This window comes from Phyllostomus hastatus, unplaced genomic scaffold, assembly GCF_019186645.2.
Source record: "Phyllostomus hastatus isolate PE091 unplaced genomic scaffold, TTU_PhHast_1.1 phas_scaffold_182, whole genome shotgun sequence".
NCBI classification, from domain to species: Eukaryota; Metazoa; Chordata; class Mammalia; order Chiroptera; family Phyllostomidae; genus Phyllostomus; species Phyllostomus hastatus.
In genome coordinates this window covers 609,196-634,813 of record NW_025334013.1, presented here as the reverse complement: position 1 = coordinate 634,813, position 25,618 = coordinate 609,196, and the positions used below count along the sequence as shown (strand labels likewise).

The window sequence follows — 25,618 nt, the reverse complement described above, 5'->3', positions numbered from 1 at the left end:
CAACACCCGGCTCCGCCTTCCCTCCATCTCTCAGCTCCGCCCCCGGCCCATCGCTAGGCCCCGCCCCTCTCCGTCATTCGGCCCGACGTTTTGCCGGGCTTGTGGTCCGTCCCATCATCCAGCCCCACCCTGTCACCGGCCTTCGCCCAGGGTCAGCTCGACTCCGCCCCCTTGGTTCCGCCCCCTTCTGCCTGTGGTTCCCCCGCCCCGTCACTCAACCCCAGCCCGGAAGCGGCGCGCGGGGCGGACGGTCCGCGCGTCTGCACCAGGCGGCGCTCACGGGCCGCGTGGAGCCGGGCGGGAGCGCAGCGGGGCTGGGCGGTGCACCGGGCCGGCAGCAGTTCCGGGTCCGCGGCGGTGGGGGTCGGCCCTAGGGAGGTGGAGTGGGGCGGGGTCTTCGTCCGGTAAACCTGCCCGGGCCGCGTACGGCCCCTCGTTTCAAAACCCTGCCCTCCGAGGCTGACTTGGGGCTCCCACCATCGCTAGGACAGAAGCAGGTGTAAACATCCCTTTCCTTGTCCGGTGGGACAGACCACAGTGCCCCGTCCGGTCCGCCGCGGGGCAGACAGTGGGTCAGGGCGTGGACTGCGCAGTTGTGCAGCCTTCGCTCGACCCGACCACCGCGCCTGCGGGCAAGTCCCCAGGTAGACCCGGTGCACGGCAGGGCGGGGCAGGCCTGCCCCCGGGGTGGCCCAGCTGCAGGGGCCCTGGCCCCGGGCGTCCTGAGGTCCTCCTGCCCTGCGCAGGGCCCTGACGGGCTGTGCGTCCCCGGGGGTCCTCCTGCCCTGCGCAGGCCCCGGGACTCACAGCTGCCCTCCAGCGGTCCTGAGCCCTCCGTCCCTTGCTCCTCCACCGGAGGAGCGCAGGGGTGCTCGTGTTCTGGTGGCTCTTCCTCGTCCTCCTCGGTCGTGTTTGAACGTGACAACAGCAAGGTCATTTTGTCCAAAAAGTAAAAGAAGTTTGTGTGGTTTAAATTTTCTTTATTTATTTTTAGAGAGAGGGGAAGGGAGGGAGAAAGAGAGAGACTAAAGCCTCGACGTGAGAGAGAAACATCTGCTGCCTCAAGCAAGCACCCTGACCAGGGACCAGCCTGCAGCCCAGGCACGTGCCCTGCGCAGGATCGAACCTGCGACCTTTTGCTTTGCAGTTTGATGCTCTAGCAACCGAGCCATGCTGGTCAGGGCCAAAAGCCAAAAGAGGTTTTGAGTGCATCAACAGCCTCGGCCCTCTCTGCAGCCCGAGTTCCCGGGAGCTCAGCAGCCAGGGAGGGGCAGGAGCCTGCAGGTCTGTCCTGTACAAGGGAAAACAGGCTTGAGGAGGGAAGGTGCCTTGCTGGGGGGACAGCCTGTCCTGCTCTGTGCAGAGGCGGGCCCTGGCTTGGCCCCCATGGGCCCGTGGAGGCAAAACCAGGCAGCAAGGGTGGGCTCAGGCCCTGGCCTTGTTGGTGCCCCGGGTGCTGCCCTAACAGGGTTGACCTCTGGCCCCTCACCCTCTGGGGAGCTTCCTCCGCTCCCTGTGGTCTCGCTCAGAGGCCTCCACACCTCAGTGCCCACCCAAGATCTAACACACGCGCCCCCTAACCTCAGCCACCAGGGGCTTTTGGAGGGGCAATGGGGCAGGACAGACAGGCCCTTGGAAGTCTGATCTGGCAAGCTGAGCCACCCCCAGGGGACTCCGGGGCGGGCCTGGGGACGAGCCCTGGGCAGGCGCCCAAGGGGACAGCAGGCACAGTCCCCCAGTGACGTCACAGTGAGGGCCCCAGGGCCCCAGGCTCGGGGCTGCACCCCTGTGGGCCCGAACCGCCGTTGCTTGCCAACCCACGGGCCTGCAGGCCCTGCCGTCCAGGAGGGCCGGGGTGCTCCGGGCGCTACCCAGCACCCCTGCTGCCTGGGGTCCCTGCCCACCACCCCCGACTCCCCTTTCACCTAGGCCTCCTGTCCTCAGGGCCTCTGAAACCACCACCTTCTGGCTCCACCCTCTCAGGCCCCTCCCAGGCACCCGTTGCATCACCTCCCAGGTGGCCCGGGCTGGGCCTCGGGGGTGGGTTCCTGACAAACAGCCCTCAGGCCCTGGGCCCGCTGGAGAGGAGGCAAGCTGCATCTTCCAGACCCAGGTCCCTTGAGGAGGGCCTGCAGGGCTGGAGCCCCTGGGCCAGGGCCTGGGGGCCCTGCAGGAGGGCAGTTGCTGTCCCTCAGGCCTGCAGTAGTGCCCCCCCTGACTTGGAGCAGAGCCTGGTGGCTGAGGGCAGGAGTGGGCAGGGGAGCACAGGGGCCCAGTGACCCCTTCCCTTCCCATTGCCCCCCGGCCCAGCCCACACGGGACACAGATGTGCCCACAGTCATGGGCACCCAGCTCCCCTTCATTCAGCAGGTGGTGAGCTGCCCCTAGGTCCTGTCAGGCCAGGGTCACCCATGGGGCAAGGGGCAGAGGGAAGAAAATTGAGGAGAAAGTACAGGAGGGGCTGGGCCCTCCCCCTCCCCTCCCCCTCCAGGAGCCACACCCTGCACCTCCCATGCCCCTGGGCTGGGGCGGGGCTGTCTTTCCCAGGCCCAGAGCAAGCTCCAGGGTCTGCCCAGGGGAGGAGGGCTATGCTCTGCCTTAGGGACCCACACCAGGCAAGGCACCACCCAGCTGCGGGAGAGGGTGGGGCTGAGCTGGAGCCGGGGGGGGGGGGGGTCCTCTGGGACAGAGGCACTGGGGTGGAGGTGGGTGACAGGGAGGGCCCCCCCCCGTTCCTGCTGAGACCCCCCCCAGGCCCAGCACTCAAGGCCCCAGCCCTGCCCTGCCTCCTAGCTGCGTCCAGCCCCTTCGCTCCAGCTCTGGAACCTGGCAGCTGGTCTCCGCTGGCCTGCGATAAGCCTCAGCAGTGTGGACGTGAGAAATGTCCAGACCTGTAGGGAATTTTTATGAGTTTATCTGAACCAAACTGACAACAACTGCTGGGAGGCAAGATCTCACGGGATTGAGAACTCGCTGCAGAGAAAGGCGTCTTTGCAGCTCGTTTCACGAGTCAGAGTCAGAGGAGGAATGAGGAGGGGTCGCCTGAAATGCGGGGCTGCAGATAGAGGGGGCGGGAGAAAGCAGTAGAGGACTCGTTAGTCCCCGCTGGCCGTCAGTGTCTGAGTCTGGCAGACCCCCCTGCAGGCCTCCCCGCCCCCGGAGGGTTCTGTGTGTGGTCCACATGCAGATTGAGTTAAAGGCTGGAGAGAACCGTGTGCCCCTCCCCAAACCACCTGGGAGAACAGCAGTTAGAGGCCTCACCCAGGAGGGACGGATTATCAGAGATAACCTCTTCGGACCAGTGTGTCTACAGGGCAGGACACAGTTTCATTTAACACTCACTAAATCTCTGCTCCTCCGATCATCTTGCAAAGACCTCTGCAGCCCCCACCCGTCCCCCAGGCCCCATCCCCAGACGTTTACCCTCTCCCTGGCTCAGGATCCCCGCCGCCCACGCCCCCTTTCTGGCTCCGGCCCTCTAGTGCCTGTGGGTCTCGGACTCCCCCGTTTGCCGGGTTCCCGTGCACAGTTGGCTGGTTTCTGTCGCTTTTCTGTCTCCTGTCTATTGGATGTTGGACCGGCCGGAGGAACCCTGGGGGCAGGGGAGAGTGTGCTCCTGCACACGGCGAGGGTGGTGGGCGACGCGGGCTGGGAAGGAGTTCACGGAGAGAAGCAAGTGCAGAGAGTGAAGTTCTTGCTCGCTCTCCAGGAAAGGGGAGGGGCGCGCTCCCGAGAGCGCCCACCAAATATTTGCGCCTCGCGCGTCTGACAGGGGCCTAGTGTCCAGGCCGTACCCAGAAGCCTCACCGCTCCAGGCAAGCACAGCGAAAACAAGTCCGGACGTGGCCGAAGGGCCCGGACAGACCCTCCTGCAGAGGAGACGCGCAGGGCCGGCATGCCCGCGGACGGTGCTCGTCATGTCCAGAGACACCGCCCCAGCCCCCCCCCCGCGAGAACTGGACTACAGAGAGGCAGGCAGCGGGGGGCGCGGGCCGGGCCCCGGGGCCCTGCTGAGAGCCTGGACCGGCCTGGCTCCCCGGCACGGGGCGGCGGTTCCTTCGGCTGCCCCTCCGTCAAGGCCCGAAAGCACCGGAAACAGACATTCAAGCCCAAACTTGCACATTCACGTCGTGGCAGCTCCAATCACCTTGGCCAAAAGGCGGGGACAGCCCGAGTGTCCATCATCGAGCGGCCGGCAAACGCAGTGTGGCCCGCCCACACAGTGGACCGTCGCTGTCTCGGCACGACGTGACCCTGACCGGGCCTGGAGAACGGCCGGCACACGAGGTCACGAGCGGCACCCACTGCCGGCGGCGCGTGGGGAGGCAGAGCAGGCTGGCCAGCGGGTGGTCGGGGGCCCGGGGTGGGCACGGGGGCCACGGCCCGAGGGCACGGGGCTGCCTCCGGAGGGGACTGCAACGCTGCGGGGCCAGGCGGGCGGGGAGGCCGCACCGGAGTGTGAGTGTCTCGCTGCCCCTGGACCTCCAAAGGGCTTCCGCAGCGCATTCCACCACATGCAGAGCAGGGAACGGGCCGAGGACACAGGGCCCCACGGAGGGAACCAGCGAGTCTCGGGAGGGCTGGGAAGGCCCCCACCTGGTCAGGGGGCTGGGCTCCGAGGCGGGGAGTAAGTTCCTTGTGGAGACCCCGTGCCCTGGGCCGAGCAGAGGGCAGGGTGGGGATCTGGACACTCAGGCCACGGGGCTGAGTCCCTGCTTCCTCACGGGACAGTCCCCCCAGGTCTGTGACCTACAAAGAGACCAAGGGGCAATAGGGACAGTGACCAGCATGCAGGCCCAGAGGACAGGGCCACTCCTGCTGGGCACCTGGGGGGCTAGGGGTCACCATGTGCCCATGCCCAGGTGGCGTGGCGTGGCAGATGCGCTGGGGGGTGGCCACGTGTGATGCGGTGCCGTGCCACGTGGCACCCTGTAGTGACCGTGGAGTGGGCTCTGGGCCCAGGTGGCCTGGAGGGTCATGTCCCCGCCCCTCAGTGTCACTGTCCTGGCTGTGCCCCCTGCCCCTGCTCCCCACAGGGGGCGCCACTCTGCTCCAGGGCTGCTCCAGACAGACACAGACCCTCCTGACACCTTCGTATCAGGTGACCTCCAGCCAGCATCCTGGGGGCGAGAGGGGCGTCCCAGGGCACCCGCTGCAGCCCTGGGTCTGCCACTGGGCTGCGGTCCACCCAGCAGGGCAGGCGGGGCAGTGGGTTCAGGAAGGCTGTGCTGGCCGCACCCTTCTGTGGCCCCTTAGCAGGTACCCCGGCGGGGGGGGGGCTGGACCGCCCACCCTCCTCCCCTGCCGGGGCCCCAGGTGCAAGCTGTTTACTTGGCAGGTGCCGGCAGAGCTGAGTCTTGCGGTGCCCCTCCCCCAGGGCAGGGCTCCAGAGACGAGCAGGCCCAGTGGCCCTGAGACCAGCCCCGCCATTCCCCTGGACGAGCTACAGTGACCCCCCAGCCGTCACCCCGCCAGGCCAGCCCCTGCTCTGTCAGCGCTGGGACCTGAAGGCAGCATGCCTGGCCCCCCCCTCGGTCCTGGGCCCCGGGGCCCCTCACAGAGCAGGCCCAGGCCTGGAGGTGGCGCCTGAGGACGGGAGGCTTGGGAGCAGCGGGGGCCCAGAGGGGTCTCCAGGGCTTAGACCCCCGGCCTGGCGGGCCGGCACAGCGGCTGACTCTGGACCGGACGGGCTCTCCCAGGCTCCCTGTGCCCTCGTCTCTCTGGACGCCCCTCTGGCCCACGCCTGTGTGTGCCCCTCCTCCACCCTCATCTCTCTCTGGCGCTCTGAGTGCCGGCACCGCACCTGCAGGGCTCCCCGCTGGCCCAGGAGGCGCTGGGCTGTGCCGCCAGTCTGGGCTGGGCGGGGGCCTGCCGGCTCTGCCGACAGCTGCGGGAAGTGCAGAGAACAATTGTGGCCTCCCTGCCAAGGCCTGCCTGGCCAGGACAGGAAGTGCGGGGGGCTGGGCCGGGTGGGAGCGCTGACCGCCCCTTGGAGCGCCCTAGATGTCCCGCCCCGGAGACCCTCCAGGAGCTACTGTGAGGGGAGGGGGCAGAGCCTGCCCTGCCCAGCTCCGTCACTCCAGGCTTGGCCCCCCGAGTCTGGTCTCAGGGCCTAGCAGGGCAGAGGCGAGGGCCACCGGCCCAGCCAGGACGAGCCAGGAGGACCCAGGAGGGCCGCTCTGATCCTGTTTCCAGCCAACCGGCAGGTGGGGACAGCTCTGCGTGCCCTCTCCCAGCAGCCCTCCCCCTGGTGAGGGCACAGCACGTTGCCCTGGGTGCTGCGTAGGGTCCCAGCAGGGAGACTGACTTCCTCTAGGAAATCTGAGTGAGGCCTTACCCAGCTTTCCTGGGTCCCCAGAGATACCTCGGGGACTTCAGAGCACCACGGGTGGCTGCTGAGCTGGGGGTGGTGGGGAGGCGGGCCCAGCAGCCATTTCCCTCTTCCCCGGGCGGAGAGAAAGAAGAGGAAACGCTACAGGGATGTGGGGAACAGAGCCAAGTGGGAGCCTTGGCAGCCTCAGTGAACGCCTGGATCCAGCCATGCCTGATTCCCGAACACCTGCACATGGGCTTATCCCCTGAGCCAGTCAATTCCTCTTTTCCCATAAGCTGGTTTAAGATTCGGCCCCGGCTACCCTGACTCATGACCGATTCTCCACACTTCCACTTGCATCCTTCTCCGTTAGATAGGTTTGTGTTCTCAACACAGATGTCTCCCTCCGAGAAGGATGCCGTTGCCACCACAGGGCGGCCCCAGGGTCTGCACTGAGAGCAGATGCAGCCGCCTCCTTCTGGAGCCCCAGCCAGGAAGGCGGGCTCTTCGGTGCCGCGTCTCTGGGAAGGCAGCGGGGCTGGGCGGGCCTCTGCTGAGTGGACGGTCCAGCTGAGTGGACAGCTGCCTCCAGGAGGGGCAGGAAGGGCGCCTGGGCCTTCCCTAGGGTGTCTGTTCCAGGTCTGGGGTGGGGAGACGCCCCCCAAATGCAGCTGCCCACCCCTGTGTGTACCTGCCTGCACCTCTCACTTGAGGCTTTCCAATTCCCCACTGGCGGGTCATGAGCAAGGCAGGGGACCAGAGGGTGAAGGGCTCAGAGGTCAGGTCACCAGGAGTGCGGCCGGGGCGGGGCTTTGGAGGACAAGGAAGCAGCCACGATCTTCAGGGAGAGAGGCTGTCTTCACTGCACGGGGGAGGGGCTCGGGGGTCCTTCAGGGTGTGCTGGCAGCCAGGGGCGATGACCAGCACGCTCCGCAAAGCTGACCAGGTTGTCTGCCCTCTCCCGGCTGCAGCAGCCTCCGGGCCCCAAGGCCCTTGACCTCGCTGGCCACGCCCACCTCCTCCGGCCTTGACCCTTCTCCGGGCAGCTGCGGTTGCGAGGCCTCCAGCCCACCTCCTCTCAGCACCCGCACAGCTCTGCCGGCTCCCTCGCTGCCTACCATGCCAGGGGCTCTGCTCAAACGTTGCTGTCCCACTGGCGAGCCCACCTAAGCTGCTCAGGCTCCCCAGTGCTGCCCCCAGCAGACCCGCCCCCATCCAGGCCGGGTGCACCCACGGCGTGTGCGGCGGCCGCCCAGAGAAGGGATGAGCAGCCGCCTCACTCTCCTGACCCCGTTAGTCACCGGGCCCCGCGTCTGGACGCCCGAGGGAACTAATTAACGCTGCTTCTGGATTACCTACATTTGCTCCCGCTGCCTCCCTCCTTCCTCCTCCCCCCGTCCGCTGTCCTCGGGGACTGGGAGGCGGGGCCAGGCTGCTGTCTCATTTACGGGAAGCAGAGGCAGGCTGGTCACGTGACGAGAAGCAGCCCGGGCTCCCCGGGCCCCGGACAGACCCTGCGGGGCGCCCCCAGGGCTCTGAGACCCTTCAAAGCCGGGCTTGGAGCGCGGCCCAGGTGGGCGCCGGCCCTGCTCCTGCGCACAGATCGTCTGCCTGATTCGCATTGAATAAGACCTAGCTCTCCGCCAGACCAGTTCCCACTCAAGAACTGATGGGGTGGGGGGCATGTAAATGATGCATTTGCACCCCCTCAGGTTTTTCGTGAAAGTCTGGAACTCAGCCGAGCCCTTGGCCGCCTCCTTCGCCCATGGGGGGTGGGTCTGGGTCTGGCTGGCCCCGTGCAGCTGTGGCCTCGGGACCCCAGCAGGACCTCTGAGCCGCCTGTCTCCCTCCAGAGCCGGGCCTGTGCCCGGGAAATCAGACGCCTGGGTTCCTGGCTGGCTGGGCAGGAGCTGCGCACTGATCCGCTGCGGGCTGATTAGCGCCCCAGGGAGGCGGGGCCCGGGCAGCAGCTGAGAGACAAAAACTGCAGGGGATCTGGGCAGGGGAGTTGGAGGCAGGGACGGAAGGCTCCCCACGATGTCGTTCAGATCCTTGAAGTCCAAAGGGCCCCAGCTGGAAGCTGGAAGCTCCCGGGAGCCAGCGGAGCCCCAGGGCACATGTCCCTGAAGCCAGAGGGCCCCGCTGCCTGGGAGCTGGCGGGGGGGGGGGGGATGCCTGGGACCCTTGGGTGCACAGCAGGGGAGGGTAAAGCCCCAGGCTGCACAGGGGGCCTGGGTATAAGGACCTGGGCCCCTGCTCCTCCCCCAAACTTTGCCCCTCACACCCCGTCCATAAACACATAAAGGAGGATTTCAGGTCGGGGCCACAGGGCAAGTTCCAGCGAAGGCCCTGCCCCACCCCGCAGACCTACAGATTAGCTGGGGCGCCGGGGCTGCCCCCGGAATCCCAGGGCAACTGGAGTGAGCCCTGGTTCAGCGACTCTGCCCTGCAGCCCTGGTGCCCCTGCAGATGAGCCTGACCGGGACCATGGGGGGGGCGGGGTGCCCTGGGCTGCTCCTGTGGCCTCAGGCCTGGGGCGTGGTGCCCGCCAAGGCCCCAGGGGGCTGAGGGTTCTGAGGTGCCCCCATGCCTGCAGACACCCCCCAGCAGCAGAGACCACTTCCCCCGTGGTCCCCCTTCTCCTGTTCTGCTGCTAGTCTGCCCCCTCCTTTCCCATCCCTTTCTCAGGAACGGGGCAGGGTGGGGGTGGGCAGAGAGGAGCCTGGGTGCAGAGGGGGGTGTGGAGGGACCTGCAAGTTGGGGAGGAGCGCGGGCCCTGCTGCTGGTTTGAAGCAGAGGAGCACATCATCCGGTTCGGTCCTGGCTCAGCTGATGCAAAGGAATCTCCCCGCTGCTGGGGTGGGGGCCCAGGGCAGCTCAGCGGAGGCCAGAACCCCCGTGGGGTGGGAGGCGGGGCGTTGCCCACTGTGGGAGGCTGGTCACCGGGTGCAGGTTGTGTGGGTGCCCGCCTGCACAGGCCCCCTAGCTCTGTCCCCCGGCCAGACGGTGGGCAGCGACACCGCAGCTGCAGCAAGCACACCCGGAGCCGGGAGTCTGGCTCCTAAACACCATTCCCCACCCTAAGGGGCCCGCTGAGGTCAGGGTTGGGGCAGGGTGGGCCTGGGAGGAGCCCGGAGCGTTGCGCGCCACGAGTTGAGGAAGGGCTGCGAGAACGATGAGATGTGCGGAAAGGAAGGGCCAGTGACGGCGGACCGTCCTGAGTCGGGGGGGGCTGTCACAGGGTCCCTTGAGGTTGTGGCCTGTGCGAGGGGTCAGCTGGCTCGCTGACAAATTCTCCAGCTCCCTCGAGCCCGGCGGGCGGGCGGGGCGGGGGGCCGCGGCGGCGAGAGGCGCTGGTTCGAGGCGGGGCGGGGCCGCCGGCCTCGCAGTGAAGAGGTGGAGGGCGGGGTGGCGTCGGAACCCAGAGGCCGAGGTGAGCGGGCACGACGGGCGGCGGCGAGGGAGGCCCCGTCTGACCCACCCCCCGTCCCCTTTTCCCGCCGGGGGTCTTCCGTCCCCCGCGGCCCCGCTGACGTTTCAGCAGCACCTGCCGGGCGGACCGTCTCTGCTCCCGACGCACTGTCCCGCGGTCTCACCTCCCCGCCCAGGCAGCCAGCCCCCGGGACCACTGGCCGGGCCCCCAACCCCGCGAGCCTCACGGGCTCCTCGGAGCGCCGGCCCTGTCCACGGCGGCGGGGCGTCCGGGAGGCCGACCTCGTCCCGACCGGGCCCGCCGGGCTGCCGCCTTAGACGGAGGAACCGGCCAGCTCCCTGGAACCTATAGGCCTGAGGGTCAGTCCCAGCTCGGCGTAGGCGGGGTGCGGGGCGCCGGGCGCCTGGCCGGGAACCGAGCCAGTCGGCAGCGAGAGACCCAGGCCGGCCCCTGGGGCGCGGATCGGGGCGCCAGGCAAGCTAGGCCTGAGGTGCCCCCGGACCCCGGTCCCCGAGGGTGCGGCTCCTTTAATTGGCTCTCACGCGCGGAACCGGGGCAGGAGGAAGCGCGCGTGCGCGCGCGCGCCGGAGACGGGGCCGGGCCGTGCGTGCGCGCGACGTGCGCGGTGACGCGGCCGTGGGGTTTCCCGAGGCTGCGGACAGGGGCCGCCGCGCCCATCGATGGCTGGAGGCGTCTGAGGGCGGACGGAGGCGGCGGCGGCGGCGGGCGCGGGCGCGGAGTGGAGCAGCCGCCGCGGGACCGGACCGAGCCTCGCCGCGTACCTGCCGCAGCGCCCGCGGAGCGGCCCGAGCGCGACCACCTCCCGGAGCGGCGGCCGAGGCGGCCAAGGCGGCGGGGTGCGGGCGCGACAGGCAGGACGAGCGCGGAGGTGAGCCCGGAGGCCTCCCCCCTGCCCGGCTTCGCGGCCCCGGTCGAGCTGGCCCTACCTCGCGGCGGGACCCCCGGCCTGTCGCCCCCCCGCCCCCCCGCAGTCTCCCGCCCCGGCCGCCCCGCCCCCACCCACTGCGGGGCCGCGTCTTCCTGCCCCGCCCGGGTGGGGTCTGCGGGGCTGGGGCGCGTGGGGACCCTGCGGGCGTGGGCCGGGGTCGGGGCGGAGGTTCGCGGCTCGGTGTCTCAGGTCCGGGGCCGGGGCTCGGGGTCCAGCTCTGGGTAGCTGGGTCTGCGGCTCGAGTTCTGGGGTTCTGGGCTTTTAGGTCAGGGTCTGGGACCAGGGTCCTGGGTGGGGGTCTGGGGTTCCTGCTGGCGTCTGGGGTCCTGGTCGGGGTTCGGGGACCTGGGCTCGAGGTCCAGGGCCCTAAGCTCTGGGTCCGTGCGCGGGCCCTGGCCTCCCCGGGGCTGGGCGCTGGGCCGGGGTCTGCGGCCCGGCCCCTCCCGCGCGCCCGGCCGCCGGCCTCGCTGCGAGAACAAAGGCGGCGTGTCCGGTGCTGCAGTGGGTGTGGGTGCCCGTCCTTTGCTCGGGAGGACGTCGTGTTTTAGGTGCCCCCTTTCTGGCGTCTCTGAAGTTCGGGTTCAGGGACGACACGATGGAGGGGGGACGGGGAAATGAGGAAGCGGGGCCCGGCCGGCGCGGCCGCCGGGGGACGTTGGAGGGGGGGGTCGGAGGCCGAAGCGAAGGGCTGTGCTGGGAAGCCTAGAACAATAGCGACTCTCCGCTGCCTTCGTTTTTACCGGGAGGTGAGCGGCGGCCCCACGGCCACCCTTTCCTCGTTGTTTTCCCCCTCGCGCGGCGCGGGGCCTGCGTGCGGGGCGGGTGGGCGGGAGGGGGACGCGAGGTGGGCAGGAGGAGGGCGGGGAGGGATCGGGAGGCCGGCGGGGGCAGGGCCGGGCCGGGGTCCGGGAGCCTCGATGAATGGCCGGGAGCCCAGGCCCCGCGACAAGATGGCGCGGCCGCCGCCGCCTTTGTCAGCGCCGCGCGCTCGCGGACCCGCGACTGCTGCGCTGGGCCTGGGGCTCCCGGGGCGTGACTCCGGGCGACCCAGGGGAGGGACCCCCCGAGGGCCGGGCGTCCTCCTGCGGCCCGAGCGTGCCCCTCGGGGACCGCGGGGTGCGGTGGGGGAGGGGCCGCGGTGACAATCCCGCCGGGTGGAGGCCCGGCCTTCGGCCCCGAAAAGCCTCCCCTGTTTTTGCTTGCAAATCGATGGTCGGCTCAGAAGGTGTTCCCGGTTTGTGTCCTTTTAGCCGCACGGTTGGCGTGCAGAGGTCGTGGCCTCGTCGGCTCAGGGCCTCTTCGTGGAAGCCCTTCCCAGCCGCGAGGATGGGGAGGGCCGCGGCGAGTGGCCTGCGCGACGTGCGTTGTGTCGTGGGGCGGGAGCGGGCAGTGACCAGCCTCAGCCTGTGCTTTCGGTTCGGGCGGTGCGGTGGCTCCGTGTCTGCCGTTTGGCTCTGTCTGAGACCTGACCTCGAATGCTGGATCCTTGAGAGTCCCGCGTGAGGTGTACTGAGGAGGTATGTAGGTTATTTCTCTCGATGAGCGAGTCCGCGGGAGCGGACGCTCTGCGAGGGGTTCGAGGCCCTGGGTCGGTCTTCAGGGCGGGCCGGGCCGCGAGGTTTCTGCGGGATTGATTTCTTTGTTTCCTGATTTGAGCTGTAGTCCTTCTCGGGGGGTGTGGAGGGTTTTTTTTTAACCTGAAATTAAGGTTTTAGTTTGACTTGTAGTAAGACAGGATCTGTTCTGGATTACTCCGGAAGGTACATATTGCAAAAAGGCAGTTCCTTTTTTGCTCCAGCACCCGCACTGGGTCTGTGGCTAGGTCTGAGGTGGCGCCGCCGACGCCGCCGAGGAGATGGGCGCGACACCTCCGCGGGGCGGGGCCGGCGGCCCTGGGCTTCCTTTCGCTTTGGAGCCAGGGAGCGCCCAGAAGCGGGTGAAGCTGGAGGGCGATCCCGCCAGGCCCCGATCCCGCCAGGCCCCGGCGGGGTGGGGGGTGCTTCCGGAGGCCTCGCCTTCCTGACACTCCCTTGGTGGGGGTGAGGGCTCAGGAGGGCGAAGTGAGTTTGGTGGGGGGGCCAGGGCTCCCCTGCAGCTTTCCCTGCTGGGCCCGTCGGCCCCACCCTGCCGGGTGGGTCAGAGGGCAGGGTGCCGACCAGAAGGTCCAGTCCTCAGCTTTGACTCAGGGGCGACACCTCCTAAGCGAGCACACCCACTAGGTGGGACCTGGACTCAGTCCGTGGTGGCGCGGGCTGCCCCGCCCCGGGCAGGACGCCCTGGGGCAGTTCCTTGGTGAAGGTTTCCCTTCGGTATCTCGAACTGCTTCTGATTTTTTGGGAGTTGGAAATAAGTTTCCTCTGATTGAATCGATCTCAGAAGAGATTCAGAAGAAAGCCGAAGTCTGCAGAGTGTCGTGCCGTCTTTTAAAAAGCAGACCTCTCATCTCACGACGAGGTCTTTCCCACGAGGTGGTCCCTGGAACTTGTCTCTGATCCGGTGGCTGGCCTGGGAAAGGTCTGTTTCTCTCCGGATCTCCTGAGAAGGTCGCCAGGGTCCCCGCAGACTCGTCCCGCACCAGCTGCTGCGCTGGGCAGCGCCGACCGTGCCTCAGAGACTCGGTGTTGGCGTTTACTGTCGTCTCTTCTTCATCGGGTTTCTTCCCTCTGCCCAAAAGGTTTGGCTCGGCTTGGTGCCTAAATCGGATTAAATTCTTACCGTGTGCGGGCTCCGGCTTTGGCGGCAGAGCCCTGGTAATAGGCGGTCTCGATGTCATGATCTGGGCCCGACCACATGGCACGCCGTGTTGCTTTGAAACCCCTAGTTAGCGCACGTCTGGTACGGCACGGGACACAGGTCCTGGGGTTTCTACACCCTGGGGTAAAGTCTGGTTTTAGGTTTGCGCGAGGTGGTCAGAGTGTTGCAGGAACGAAGGCCAGACCTAGGCCAGACAGGTCGGGCGGGCGTGGGGTTGGGTGGGGGTCGGGTGGGGCCGGGGAGGGGGCGGGCAGCACCGAGCGTGGAGCGGCGCTGGGGGAGAGACGCCGGTCCGGGTGCCGCTGGTGGCACCCTGGGGAGTGCCGGGGGGGCGCGCTGGTGGTCCTGCAGGAGGGATGGAGCGCCACTTCTCCCGCTCCTCCCCCCCTCCCCCGTTTTCTTGTTGCATGTGTCGGGGTGATGTTGGCCAGTACAATTCCACAGGTTTCGGGGGTCTGGTTCTGTGACACGTCACCTGTGGTGGCAGTGTGTGTGTGGCCCCCCGCCCCTTCTGTCTACAGCCATGAGCTGGGGCCCCCCGTGGGCGTGGAGCCCCCCTGTGTGGGAGCCCCGGGCCGGCGGGAGGACTGCTGCCCACGCACAGAGCCGCGGGTTTCCTAAAGGCCCGAGGGAGCGTTTGTTTCCGCGTCTGGCATAGCGAGTGCCAGTTCTGGCAAAAGGCACCTCTGCGAGCCTGATGATGTAGAAGGGCAGGTCGGGGTCACCCGAGGTGACCCGGAGGCGGGTGCGCAGTGAACCCTATGTTGCCCCTGCCGGGAGGGCGCTGCGGGTCAGCGGTCAGCGCAGCTGCTGCGGTGCTCTGCCTTGCGCTGGGCCGGTGGGCGGCTGTGAGTCTGCGTCTCCCTGTGGCTCCGGCTCAGTCCTGCGGCGGCCAGCTCCAGCGAGGGCTGTCCCAGCCTCCCGGGTGGCCTCCCCGGAGCATTGTCCCTGGGACCTCGGCGATTCCGGAGCTCTGCGGGGGGGAGAGGAGTCACTGGTTTCTGCGAGGGCCCGGGGTGCCCGAGGCGGGGCCTGGGTCTCTGGCCCACCTTGCAGGTTTGGGGGGGGTGACTGGTGCGTCCGCCCCCTCCTCTGTTGCCCCTCCTTCCTGGGGCGGCACCGTGTGTGTGTGGACACTGAGGGCGGCAGCCTCGCTTTCCCTGAGAGCGTGTCGCAGGAGCCGCCTTGCTGGGAGGCCCGCTCCTGCCCCCTGCGGCCCTGGGCGTGGGCGCCCCTTCCCGACAGCCCAGGCCGGGCCGCACCTCTGGGCCGCACCGCTCCCTGGGGGGACACAGTCCCTCGCTCTCGCCCGTCCTGGGGAGCTGGGGAGGCTCCCTTTACCTTCCGGGGCGCTTCTGATCCTCAGATGCATTTTGAAAACTGGTGAAGTGACTCACTTTTTGGAGATTTCACCTCACCCTTTGTGATGGTGAATATTTATTTTACTTCACAAAACTTTTGGCATCTTTTTCCTTTTTAAACCAACCCAAGTCAAGTCTCCTTCCATCACCGTTTACCCCCCTTTACCTGCCTCTGCCTCCCCCACCCCCTTTTCCTCGGGTCCTCATCGCGCTGTTAGCTTTTGTTCTTGGCTTAGTGCCCTTCCCCTGTCCCCCCGCCACCCCACCCCCACCCCCGTCAGCCTGTTCTCCGTGTCTGCGCCTCTGTTTCTGGCGTGCTCACCGGTGTGCTCGGCTCACGAGAGTCCACACCCGGGTGCAGGCGCACGTGCTGCTGTCTCTCGGGCCCACTTGCCCCCGGAGCACGCTGCTCTCCAGGCCCGTGCCTGCGGTCGCGGAGGTGGGAGCTCCCCTTGGGGGCTGTGCAGTGTTCCCTCGTGGGAGTGTGCTGCGGCTTCCCCTCCCCCATCTCCTGACGGGCCCTGGGGCTGCTTCCACATCTTGGCGATTGTAACTTTTTTTGGCGCTTTTTTTTTTTTTTTGGCACAGGAAAATGAAATATTTTCATATATTCTCTTAAAGACTGTGGCTGAAAACTGGTGTCACCGGCGCCTCTTGGCACCCTCTCTGCTGGCGCTGAGGGCGGTAAGCTGTCGCAGAAGGGTGTCGCCCGGGGCCTCCCTGAGCCGTGGTCGCCCGGGGAGCCCGACCGGCAGGCCGGGGGTGTGGGCGGCCACCCTGTGCCGGTTCGGTGACAGCCTCCTGGGGAGAGAGGGGAGCAGAGACCTGCCCACCGCCCTGTGCAGCCCGTCTGGTGGGCAGGCGGGGCTGGTGGCGGGGGGCGATGTCCCAGGCCCAGTGACCACTTGGCGGCCTCGCCCACTGCCTGCCCAGCACCCAGAGCCGTGCTGGTGTGAGGCAGGTAGCTGCTCGGTGGCAGTCTGGCAGGCAGCGGAGAGCTGGGCTGCCCCCCCACCCGGGGTGCCCGGCCTCAGGGCTGGAGCGGTGGGGAAGGCACGTCCTCCTCGCAGAGCGCGGTTCGGAGCCTGCGCTGGCGGGGAGTGTGCGCTGGGGGCCGGGGCGCCGGCCTTTGGGCCGCAGTCGGAGCAGCTGGAGCACCGCCCGCGTGGACTGGGGTGAAAAGTCCAGAGTGGGCAGCGTGGACGGCGACCCTGAGCCTCCTCTTTGTCCTTGCTGTGTGACGGGGCGGGGAGAGGGCACAGGGCTGTCCCCCCGGGCCCCGGCCCTGGGACCTGGGGTGGAGAGGACCGCGGACGCACCGCTGCCGTGCAGACCAGGGCGCGGACTCGGGGGCGGGGAGCGCAGCAGCCCTGGGAGGAGGGGACCGGCGCGACGGCGGGGGGGCTGTGCACACCCCTGGGAGGCGTGGAGAGGACACCCCCGTGTTCCACCTCCCGGCTGGGAGGCAGGGCCCCCGCGTGTCCTGTGGCCGCGGGGCCCCGTGGCCGCGGCGGCACTCAGTTGCCTTCGCCGCTGTTTAAGAGAGACTCCTCGCGGCCAGCGTTCTGCGGGGCCCTCTTAGTGCTGGAGGTGGGAGGAGACTGCGGGACCTCTGGGCGCGTGGGGCTGCATTGTTTGGGGGAGGTGGCAGTGCAGCTGGGGTGCGGAGCAGGTGCTGGGAGGGTCAGCCGGGCTGTGCCGGTTCTCTCGGTGGTCCCGCTGACGTCGTGGCCGGCCGGCCCTCTGCGGCGGGGCTGCCTCACCTCGGGAAGGTGCTGGGCGGCGCCCCAGCCTCTGCCCCCGGCCGTCTCCTGCCGACAGACCCCGAACACCAGATCAGCCAGGTCGCTGGTGAGAGTGAACGACGCGTCTCGTGTGTCACGGGAGAGCGTAAGGGGCTTTCCGGCCGGCCCGGCACTTCGGCCCAAACCAGAACCCCCGCCCCCCAGCCCCCCGCCGCGGGCACCTGCAGAGGTGGGGGTGGGGCCCGGCTCCCGCCGAGGCTGGGTGCGCGGCTGCTCCTCCCGCCGCCTGCGAAGGGGTCGTCTGTGGGGACGCGTGGTGGGCTCGCCAGACCGAGGCAGACAGCCGCGGTCCGTGTCCGGTGCGGTGGGCGTCCAGAGACTGGGCCCCGGGAACAGAGCCCGGCCCGGTCGCAGGGGGGCCGAGGCCCGAGGCCTGACCGCCCGGGCAGTGCAGGTGGAGCGCGGTGGGGCGGCGACGCCGACTGGGCACCTCCCGTCCCGGGGGGGAGCCAGCACCCGCCCTGGTGTGCGTCCTTCCCTGCCCCTTCCCCCTCGCCCGGGGAGAGGGCCCCAGAGGTTCTCCGAAGGTTCGAGACCTGCTGGGGTCGCCTGAGAAGACGGCCCCAGGGTGGCGCTGAAGGGGGGGGGTGTGATCAGAAGTTGGACGAACACGGGGCCAAAGGTCAGGGTCCGCAGACAGAGGGGAGGGCACGGGGCGGCCACGAGAGGCCCTCGGAGTCCGCCCCCCCCCCACCCGCCCTGCCCATTGGTGGGAGCCCATCCTGCCGGGCCGGTGGGGAGAACGTCTGTGGTTGCCTCGCTGTCCGCACCTCGGCTCCGGGGCTGCGGCCGGGGTAGACCACTGCCCAGCTGGCGAGCGGGCAGGAAGGCCAGGTCCCGGGCCGGGGCCGGGGCCGCGGCCGCGGCAGGGAGTCCAGGAACCGCGTTCGAACCTCCGGGCCGGTGCTCTCGGTTACTGGGCGCTGCGCACCCCCCGGCCGGAGCAGGCTCCCCGCCCTGGACTGTCATCACGGAGGCCTCGTGCCTGCCTCTGCCGCACCCCTCCTCCTCCCGTTGGGGGGCGGCCGACCACCCTGTGCCCCTCCCGCAGGACCCCCTCCTCGGCCTGCAGACGGGCGCCCTGTGCTCGCTGCCTCGTGCTCGTTCTCGGGGGGCCTGTCCTTTGTCCGGCCGAGCCACAGCGTTCGGTGGAGGCGCCCTCTTCGGTGAGTCTGTTTGTCTCCGTTTCTGTCTTTACCTTTCACGTTTTATTTTCCTTTTTTAAAACGTTTTATCTCTTTAGAGAGGGGAAGGGAGGAAGAAGGAGAGAAACGTCAATGTGTGGTTTCCTCTAGCACGCCCCCTACTGGGGACCTGGCCGGCAACCCAGGCCTGTGCCCTGACCGGGGATCGAACTGGCCACCCTGTGGTTCTCAGGCCGGCGCTCGGTCCACTGAGCCGCACCACCTGGGGGTGAAATTTATAACCGGAGCGCTGTGGAGTTACAGGTGAAACCTGCTGGGTTTACGTCGAGGAGGGAACGTGAGGTTGCGTGGGTCGGGAGGCGTGGGCGTCTTGGAAACGACTGGGCTGTGTTGCGCGAAGGCGGACATGGAGGCGAGGGACGGCCTCGCTGCCCTTCAGAGAGGAGCCGCACGAGGCCGCGGTGCTTCCTTCTGTCTTGGGTGCCGTGCCCAGTGTGCGGGGATTCTCCCCCACACGGGGGTGGGGTGGGTGGGGGGGCCCGCGCCGTGCTTTCTGCTTTCCTGCCTGGTTCCACGCAGCGTGCGTTTCCGGGGGTCGCCCCTCACCTGTCACTGCACTGCTGGCCGCGGGGATTGGCCACGCCCCCACGCTGTGTGCGATGCTTGCTGGGATCCCACACCCTGTTCAGCCTCTGCCCCCCGCCCCACCCGCGCCCTCCTGCCTCGGGGGGGCTGTCCTGCTGGTCCCCTGTGGGCGCTGCGCCAGGCACGCGCCACCGGAGCAGCCTCCGCAGCGGAAACCTGTCCCCCCAGGCTGGAGGCCGGGGGTCCACGTCGGGTGTGGGGAGGGCCACTGCCTCGGTGGCATCACCCGGCCGCCCCTTCGCGCTCCAGTCGCCAGGGCGCCTGGCGTCGGATGGGACTGGGAAGGAGCTCACGTTCACACCTTCCAGGGGGACGCTGGCGGAGCCACTGCCGCCCCCAGGGCCGCGCACCGGCCCCGCTCTCGTTTGCCTGGTTCCGTCTCCCCGGCCCTTCCAGCCCCGCACGCCGCGCCTGCCCGAGGCTGGCTCGGCCACAGGTGGAGGGGACCACTCAGAGCCTCACGCGAGAAGGTGGGTGGCTCTGTGGGGCCCCCGATGTCTCCCGGAGCCGAAGTTCACATGTTCAGGCGCAGGGCCGGGTGCTCCATGCCGCTGCGCAGTGCGGGGGCGGAGACCCCCTTGGAGGCTCTGCCCAGATTCCCGTCCCCCCGAACCCCTGCCGCCGCCGCCGCCTCCAGCAGGAGGAAGGGGGCTCCCTGAAGTGGCCACTTCTCCGGGGTTCGCATCTGCTGCCTCGGACTGACCTCCGCTGACCAGACCCTCCTTGCAACGCTCCCCCTGCACTCCCGGGTCCCCGCTCGCTGGCTGCCCTGCTTTCCCGCTGGGGCTCCTAGGCGCCGGTCCCTTCTCCGGCCGCCCACCTGACGTCTCCGTCCCTGGTGCTGTCTCCACCAGCGAGCCTTTCTTTTACAGCCGTCTTTTCTAAAAAAGTTTTGAAAGCTTTGTTGGTTTTAGGCAGAGAGGCAGGAAGGGGAGAGAGAAGCACCAGCAGGTTGCTCCGGGTACCCCGCAGTCTTTGGTCGCTGCCTGTCTGCGCCCCGACCGGGCGTCCCACCCGCCCCCGTGGGGCGTGGGATGACACTGCGGCCCACTGGGCTCTCCGGCCTGGGCCGCCCTGGGCGCCTGACCCTGCAGGTCTCAGCTTGAACGTCCCCTCCTCAAAGGGGCTTTTCCAGTCCCCGCCCTGCCCTCGACCACGTTGACGGGCATGCCGCAGGCTTGGGGGCGCTCACCTCGAGTCGGGGGGGCTGTTCTGTGGGCAGGGCTGGTTCCCCAGCCTGAGGGAGGCATGCCCCCCAAAGGCGCCCCCGGTCTGTCGGGAAGCCCCAGACGGGGTGGGACGCGGAACCGACCCTCGGAAGTCTCCCTGGGCGTGGCCAGGGGGGTCGTCGGCGGAGCTCCCGCAGCCGCTGCTGAGGTTGGGGCGGTTTGGGGGGGCGGCTGTGGACCCAGAGTGGAGAGCGGGCGGGGGATGCCGTCCGAAGAGCTGGCAGAGTCGCGGTGCCCAGCCCCGCGTGGCAGGCATTTAAAGGGTGCCTGTGAGTTAGGGTGTGCCCGTCACACCCCTCGGCGCGTTCTTGGGCTGCGGGAAGTGGCCCCACAAGGTGCCCGTCACCCACAGCCGGGCGTTCAGGGCGGGCGCTGGGCTGCCGGCGGCTGTGCCAAAGCTTCCTCCTCTCTGAGCCGGTCACGCGCGGCCGTAGTGCCGGCCCGGCACAGAGCAGAGTCCCCGGCTCCCGAGGTCGGGCAGGGGAGTGGGCCGGCGGGCCGGTGGTGCGGTCGTGGCTGGGGCCCTTCCCAGGGTCACCACCCGGTGCTCGGGTGCGGACCCCCAGCCCTTGGGGTGTGCCGTCCCTCGTGCGGCGGGCCTGCCTCTGCACTGGTCTTGATGGGGGTCTGGCGTGTGCTGGCGTGCTCTGCGGGGGGGTCTGGCGTGTGCTGGCGTGCTCTGCGGGGGGTCTGGCGTGTGCTGGCGTGCTCTGCGGGGGGCGGGGGGAGAACCCTGCCCCTGGCAGTGGTGGGTTTCTCGGTCTCAGTACACGGCTCTCCCCGTGGGTGTGACTCCGGTGTGTCAGTGGGTCGGCCTGTGCGGAGTGTCAGTGTGCAGATGTTCCGTCCTCCGCGCTCCCCGGCGTGCCGGCCGCCGGCCGCCCGTGCTTCTGCGCGCGGCTGCGGGCCGCCTCTTCAGTTTCATTGGGGTTTGATGCAGTTAATTTTCACTTACTCTTTGTTAAAGGTTTTATTTTTTTTTGTCGAAGACTATTTTTAGACGGAGGGGACGAGAGGGAGAAAGAGAGGGAGGGAAACGTCAGCTGGCTGCCTCTCACACACCACCAGCTGGGGACCAAACCGCAACCCCGGCCTGCGCCCTGGCTGGGAATCGAACCGCCGACTCCTTGGTTCACAGGCCGGCTGGCACTCGGTCCACCGAGACACACCCGACGGTGCTGCAGTTAATTTTTAAAAACACTTGGCTAACAACGGCCAGACTGGGTAGCGCGGTCCTAGACGGAGCGTCTGGGTTGTCGTGAGCAGAGACTGGCGGGGGAGGGGGCGTGCGAAGCCTCGTGCCGGGGGGACGGGGACGGGGGAGCTGGAAGTCTGGCCGGAGCCCGCGCCGCGCGGGTCTCGGGTGTTCGTCCGGCACGATGAACGTCTGCTCTGAGTCCGAGGGAGTGGGTCATGTGCAGAGTTGGGTTTTGCTGGTCAGATCCACGTTTAACTATTTTAAATTTCTCCTTTTTCTAGCATGCATGGTTCCTAACCTGGCTGGACTGAGAGAGTCTTGGTTTTGGCTGGTTTTAGCCAGTTTGGTCTTGCTTGTGTCTTTGGAGCCCACTCAGTGGCCAGGTCCGAGTGTTGGGGGTCCGAGTGTCGGGGGCTCTGAGTGTCGGGGGGGCCCCAGTGTCAGGGAGCGGGCGGGCCCTCGGATCCTCCTGTCCGTCCAGCCCTGCTGGCGGGGGGTTGGCCCGGGCACAGGGAGGGGTGCTGCCCACGCCCGGCGCCCTCGCGGCCCTCGGGGACCAGGGTGGCGCAGTGCGTGCCCATGAGCCGCATCAGAAACCAGTGGGGAGGGGGGGCACGAGCCGGCCCCGGGAGGCAGGTGCCCCTGGAGGCACAGCGCCTCTGCTCCTGCGGCTGTCGCCCCAGCTTCCTGCTTCGGGGGTGCCGCCCGGTGGCGGGCCTGTCAGCCCGGGGTCCTCAGTGCCGAGGGAGGGGTGTGGGAACGGAACAGGGGTGCGGGCTGCTGGCCTGTGTCAGTGCCTCGTGCAGCTTAACGATCCCCCCCAGCCCGACTGGTGTGGTTCTCCCTGTGACCGTGTGGTCACTGTCGTCAGCTGGGCGGGGCTCGGTCCAGAGGGTCCTCTCCAGGCCGGGTGGTGTGGGTGGAGCTCTCAGGCGGGGCAGGTGGGCTGGGCTCTGCCTCGCGGTGGCCTCGCCTGTGTGGCCTATCAGCCCGGGGTTCTCCGCCCCTCCCCAGGGCCTGGGGCCTGCCCAGCAGGCTCGCCCAGGCCGCTCCGCTGGCTCAGTTTCCGGGGGGCCCCGGGGCCAAGTCGCTGGGCTCCTGGAGGCTGCGCTCCGCTGGTCAAGGGGCGGCGACGGGGCCTGCCGGCTGGGAGTGTCGGGAAACGCAGGCCCGGGCCCTCGGGGAGAGGCGGCGCCGGGCGCCGGGGCACCTTTCTGCCCGTCTCGGCCCTGGCTGTGGCGCGCCCCGGCGGAGCGCCCGCTGTGGGGCGTCCCCTTCGTCTGGGGTCGCTGGGGAGTGGGCTCGGACGTCTGCGTGTTTCCTGCTGTCTCACGAGTGCTCGCGGACACGCTCACGAGGCGCCGCTGCAGGGGCCCTGCCCGGGCAGTGCCGCCTCGGACTCGCAGACGCGCCCTGGCGTGGACAGTGCGCTTCACAGCCGCCCCGCTGCGGGGACGTGTGGGTTTGGGGGGTGGGCAGGGGGACGCCACTGAATGGTTCTGAGCAGAAAGGGACAAGAAGTGACTTCTGCCCTGGCTGGGTGGCTCCGTGGGTGGGAGGTGGTGTGGGAGGGTCCATTTACCTGGGTGGTCTCTGGACCCAGCCGTGCGACTGGACCCGGGGGTCTCCGCTCCTGCTGGTCCCTGGTCAGCCGGGCTCCGCGTGGCGCCTGCAGACGTACCTCTGGTTCCAGACGGGGCCGTGGCAGCGCGCCCTCTCCGGCCGGGCCCGTGGGCGGCGGGCGCGGGGGAGACCCTCGCCCCTCACCCCTCACTGAGGCCGGGCGGCGTGGAGTCACTGGAAACTCAGGTCGACTCGCGTCTGAGCGGCGGGGGGACCGTGAGCTTTCGGCCAACAGCACCCCCTCGTCCTGCCCGCGCCCTCGGAGCGGGGGGGCGCCGGCGGAGGGCAGGGGTGGGTAAAGGACAGCGGTGGGGCTGGCGGGTCCGTCCGTCCGTCCCCACCGCCCCGGCTCTCCCGCTCGTCGTCCCTGCCCCCGCCGGCCCCACCCTGGGGACCCCAGGAGGACCGGGACGCCCGTGGCGGGGGCGCTGCCCTGCAGCTGAGCTCCGTCCTGCACGTTCGGCTCAAACAAAGGACGCGGCTTCTCTGCCGCTGCTTCGTGGTGACACGTGTCCCAGTGTTGTCCCGGTCGGGGGTCTTGAGTGACACGTCTCAGGTGACGCCTGGTCAGGAGAGACACAGGAGCGGCTCCGCGAGCTCGCGCTGCTGCAGGCTGCTCCCTCCCCCACGGGGCGGCCTCCCGGCGGCCCAGCGGGGGTCCCGGAGCCGGGCGCCGACCGCCTTTCCCCCGGGCCGCCGGGCGTCAGCCCGCCACGTGTACACCTTTTCTGTCGGATGCAAGAAGGCGTTTTTGGCGTGCTGCCGAATTTCAGTGGCTGGTCCGTGCGTGCTGTGAGATGAAAAGGCGGAAAATCGCTGCTTCACAGTCAAGAACTTGAGGAAGTTGTTCTGAGTCCTCAGGCGGCGGTAGACCAGTGCTCTTCTGCGAGGAGGGTTTTATTTTCTCGTTTTCAGGGAGTGGGGGGAGGGCGAGGGGGAGAGAAACAGTGATCGGTGCCTCTCGTGCGCCCCTGGCTTTGTGGGGCGACGGTCAGCTGGCCGGGCCGCTCCGCCGGGCCCAGCGCCCCTCTTCCCACGGTTGCCGAGCCTGAGACGTCGCTCCTTCTGGTGAGGGAAGAAGCGCGTTTCGGTCCGCTGCAAGGCGTGCGCGAGGAAAGCCCCTGCGGCGCGGGGGAGGGCAGAGCCCCGGAGCAGGCACCCCGCCGCGGGGGCCGGGGGTGCACAGGCGTCGCTCTCTCGCTCACTGGGGGGGGGGCGTCTTTGAGGGGCCAGCTCCGTGGAAGGGGGGGAGGGGCGCCTCCTGAGCGCGAACCGCGGGGGGTGCTGTAGAGCGCAGCCGGGCGGGGCGAAGCGTGGGGTCCTCCCAGGGGTGTGGGAACTCAGTCCACGCCACCGCCGCCGCCGTTCGGGTCGGGGGAGCGAGGGTGGGCTGCACGGAGACGCCGCGTCGTGGAACCCTCTGGAAAAAGCCAGGCTGCAGACTGAGCTCCACAGCACAGCAGACATGGGGTGGCTTCGGGACTTGCCCGGGGAGGCGGAAACATGGGGGGGACTGGAGAAACACTGGGGGATGTTTTACAGCCTTCGCGGTAGGGTGTGGGGGGGTCCTTAGCGCGACACTGGGGCGCCACGCCGGGAAGCGCGTCTGGGGGCGGGGGGCAGACCTGCAGCGAAAGACGCCCGTGAGGGACCCTGGGACAGCGGCTCACAGGCCAGTGGCACTCGGACGGGCTGTTGGAAATACACGGAACAAGAGAAAGGGTAACAGCCTCCGTGTAGAGTCATCTCCAAGGTGAATTGTTTCCGCATTTTCCGTTTGGGGATTTATCCAAAGGGCAGAAAAATAAGAATGCTTTCTACAAAATTAGTTCTAAAAGCAAAGTATCAAAAATGGCCTCCGTCAGCCCTGGCCGGTGTGCTCAGTGGACCGAGCGCTGGCCCGTGAACCGAAAGGTCGCCGGTTCGATTCCCAGTCAGGACACACGCCTGGGTCGTGGCCAGGTCTGCAGTGAGGGGCGTGCAGGAGAGGCGGCCACACTCGGGGAAACCCCACGTTTCCAAGCGTTCGTTGCTCTCTCGACGCCGGCATGGTGGGCAGAGTGTGTTCCAGAAACTGCGTGGCTGTGGTTCACCTGCCTTTGCCCGTCTTCCTGGCTGGGGTCCGGCTGACGGCACTCGCTGCCCAGGCAGCAGGTGGTCTCGGCTCTGCCCTGCGGCGTCGGGGGGCCGTGGGCGCCGTTGCTGTGGGCACAGCAGCGGTCCTTCCCGGTCAGCCTGCCCGAGGCACCTGGGGGAACCGGAGCCCAGAGGGTGAGAGCCGGTGCGGCCCGTCCAGGTGGAGCCGGGCCGGTGCCGAGATGCCGTGCCGGGAGTGGTGGGGCTGTGCCGACAGGTGTCGGCGGGAGGAGATCTCCGAGGTGGTGGGGTTTTCAGAACTCACGGGTGGGGCCCCCCCGTTGCTGCACGGCGTCAGGACGCGGTTCCCCGGCGCGCAGGCGCGCCGCTGAGGGACCCGCTCAGGCCCCCGGCTGCCCCGTGGCGCCGTGTGGGGAGGGGCCGAGCGGGCAGGCAGGGGGGACAGTGCGGCGGCGGCGGCTTCGGGGGCAGACTGCTCAGGTGTGCAGGCGGAGTTCCTGCCGGGGGCTGGCGGGCCACAGCCAGCTCTTTGTGCAGCCTGCGGGGTAAGAGGAGTTGTTCACGTGTTAAACACGCTGTGCTCCGGCGACAGCGGCGTCGGCAGGGGGTCTGCGGTGGCACCTGTGCCTTGTGCGCTCTGAGCCGCCTCGGGGAGAAGACTCCTCCCCCGCCCTGAGCTCCAGACCCCGGCCTCCCCGCCGGCCTGCGGCTGGGCCGACCCCGTGGGTGGAGCTGCCGCAGCGCGGCCTCCACGGGAAAGGCGGTGCGTCTTGTTTTCCTGGAGAGTCTCCCTGTCGTCGTCGGTGACGCGCTGGCAGGCGCCAGGGCAGGGGGCCTTCCAGGCGGGCGTGCCCCGCGGGGTGTCACCGCGACGTTGGGAGCCCGCGATCCGAGAGCTGTGCTGCGGTCGGGGTGCAGGTGCGCGGAGGCCAGTCCTGGGGCCCATGTCCAAGTCCTCTCGCCGTGGACAGGACAGTGCCGCGTGAAAGGTGTCGGGGCCCAGTCCCTGTGGGGTGGGCCGTAAAAGGCGTGTGGGCCTCGTCAGCGGGCTCTTCCGAGGGGGCTT

General features: G+C 68.8%; 1 protein-coding gene across 3 annotated transcripts in view; it reads left to right on the top strand.

Annotated features, from left to right (window-relative positions):
* The first annotated feature begins 10,395 nt into the window (after nucleotides 1-10,395).
* GNB1 (G protein subunit beta 1) overlaps nucleotides 10,396-25,618 on the top strand; it is a 36,696-nt gene continuing 21,473 nt past the window's right edge. For 2 of the 3 annotated variants that reach the window (XM_045859987.1, XM_045859986.1), the window contains exon 1: nucleotides 10,397-10,635. The gene's annotated coding sequence lies outside the window, so the exon portion shown is untranslated. Of the gene's footprint in view, nucleotides 10,636-25,618 lie in introns of all 3 variants that reach the window. The other variant, XM_045859989.1, reaches the window with a different exon arrangement.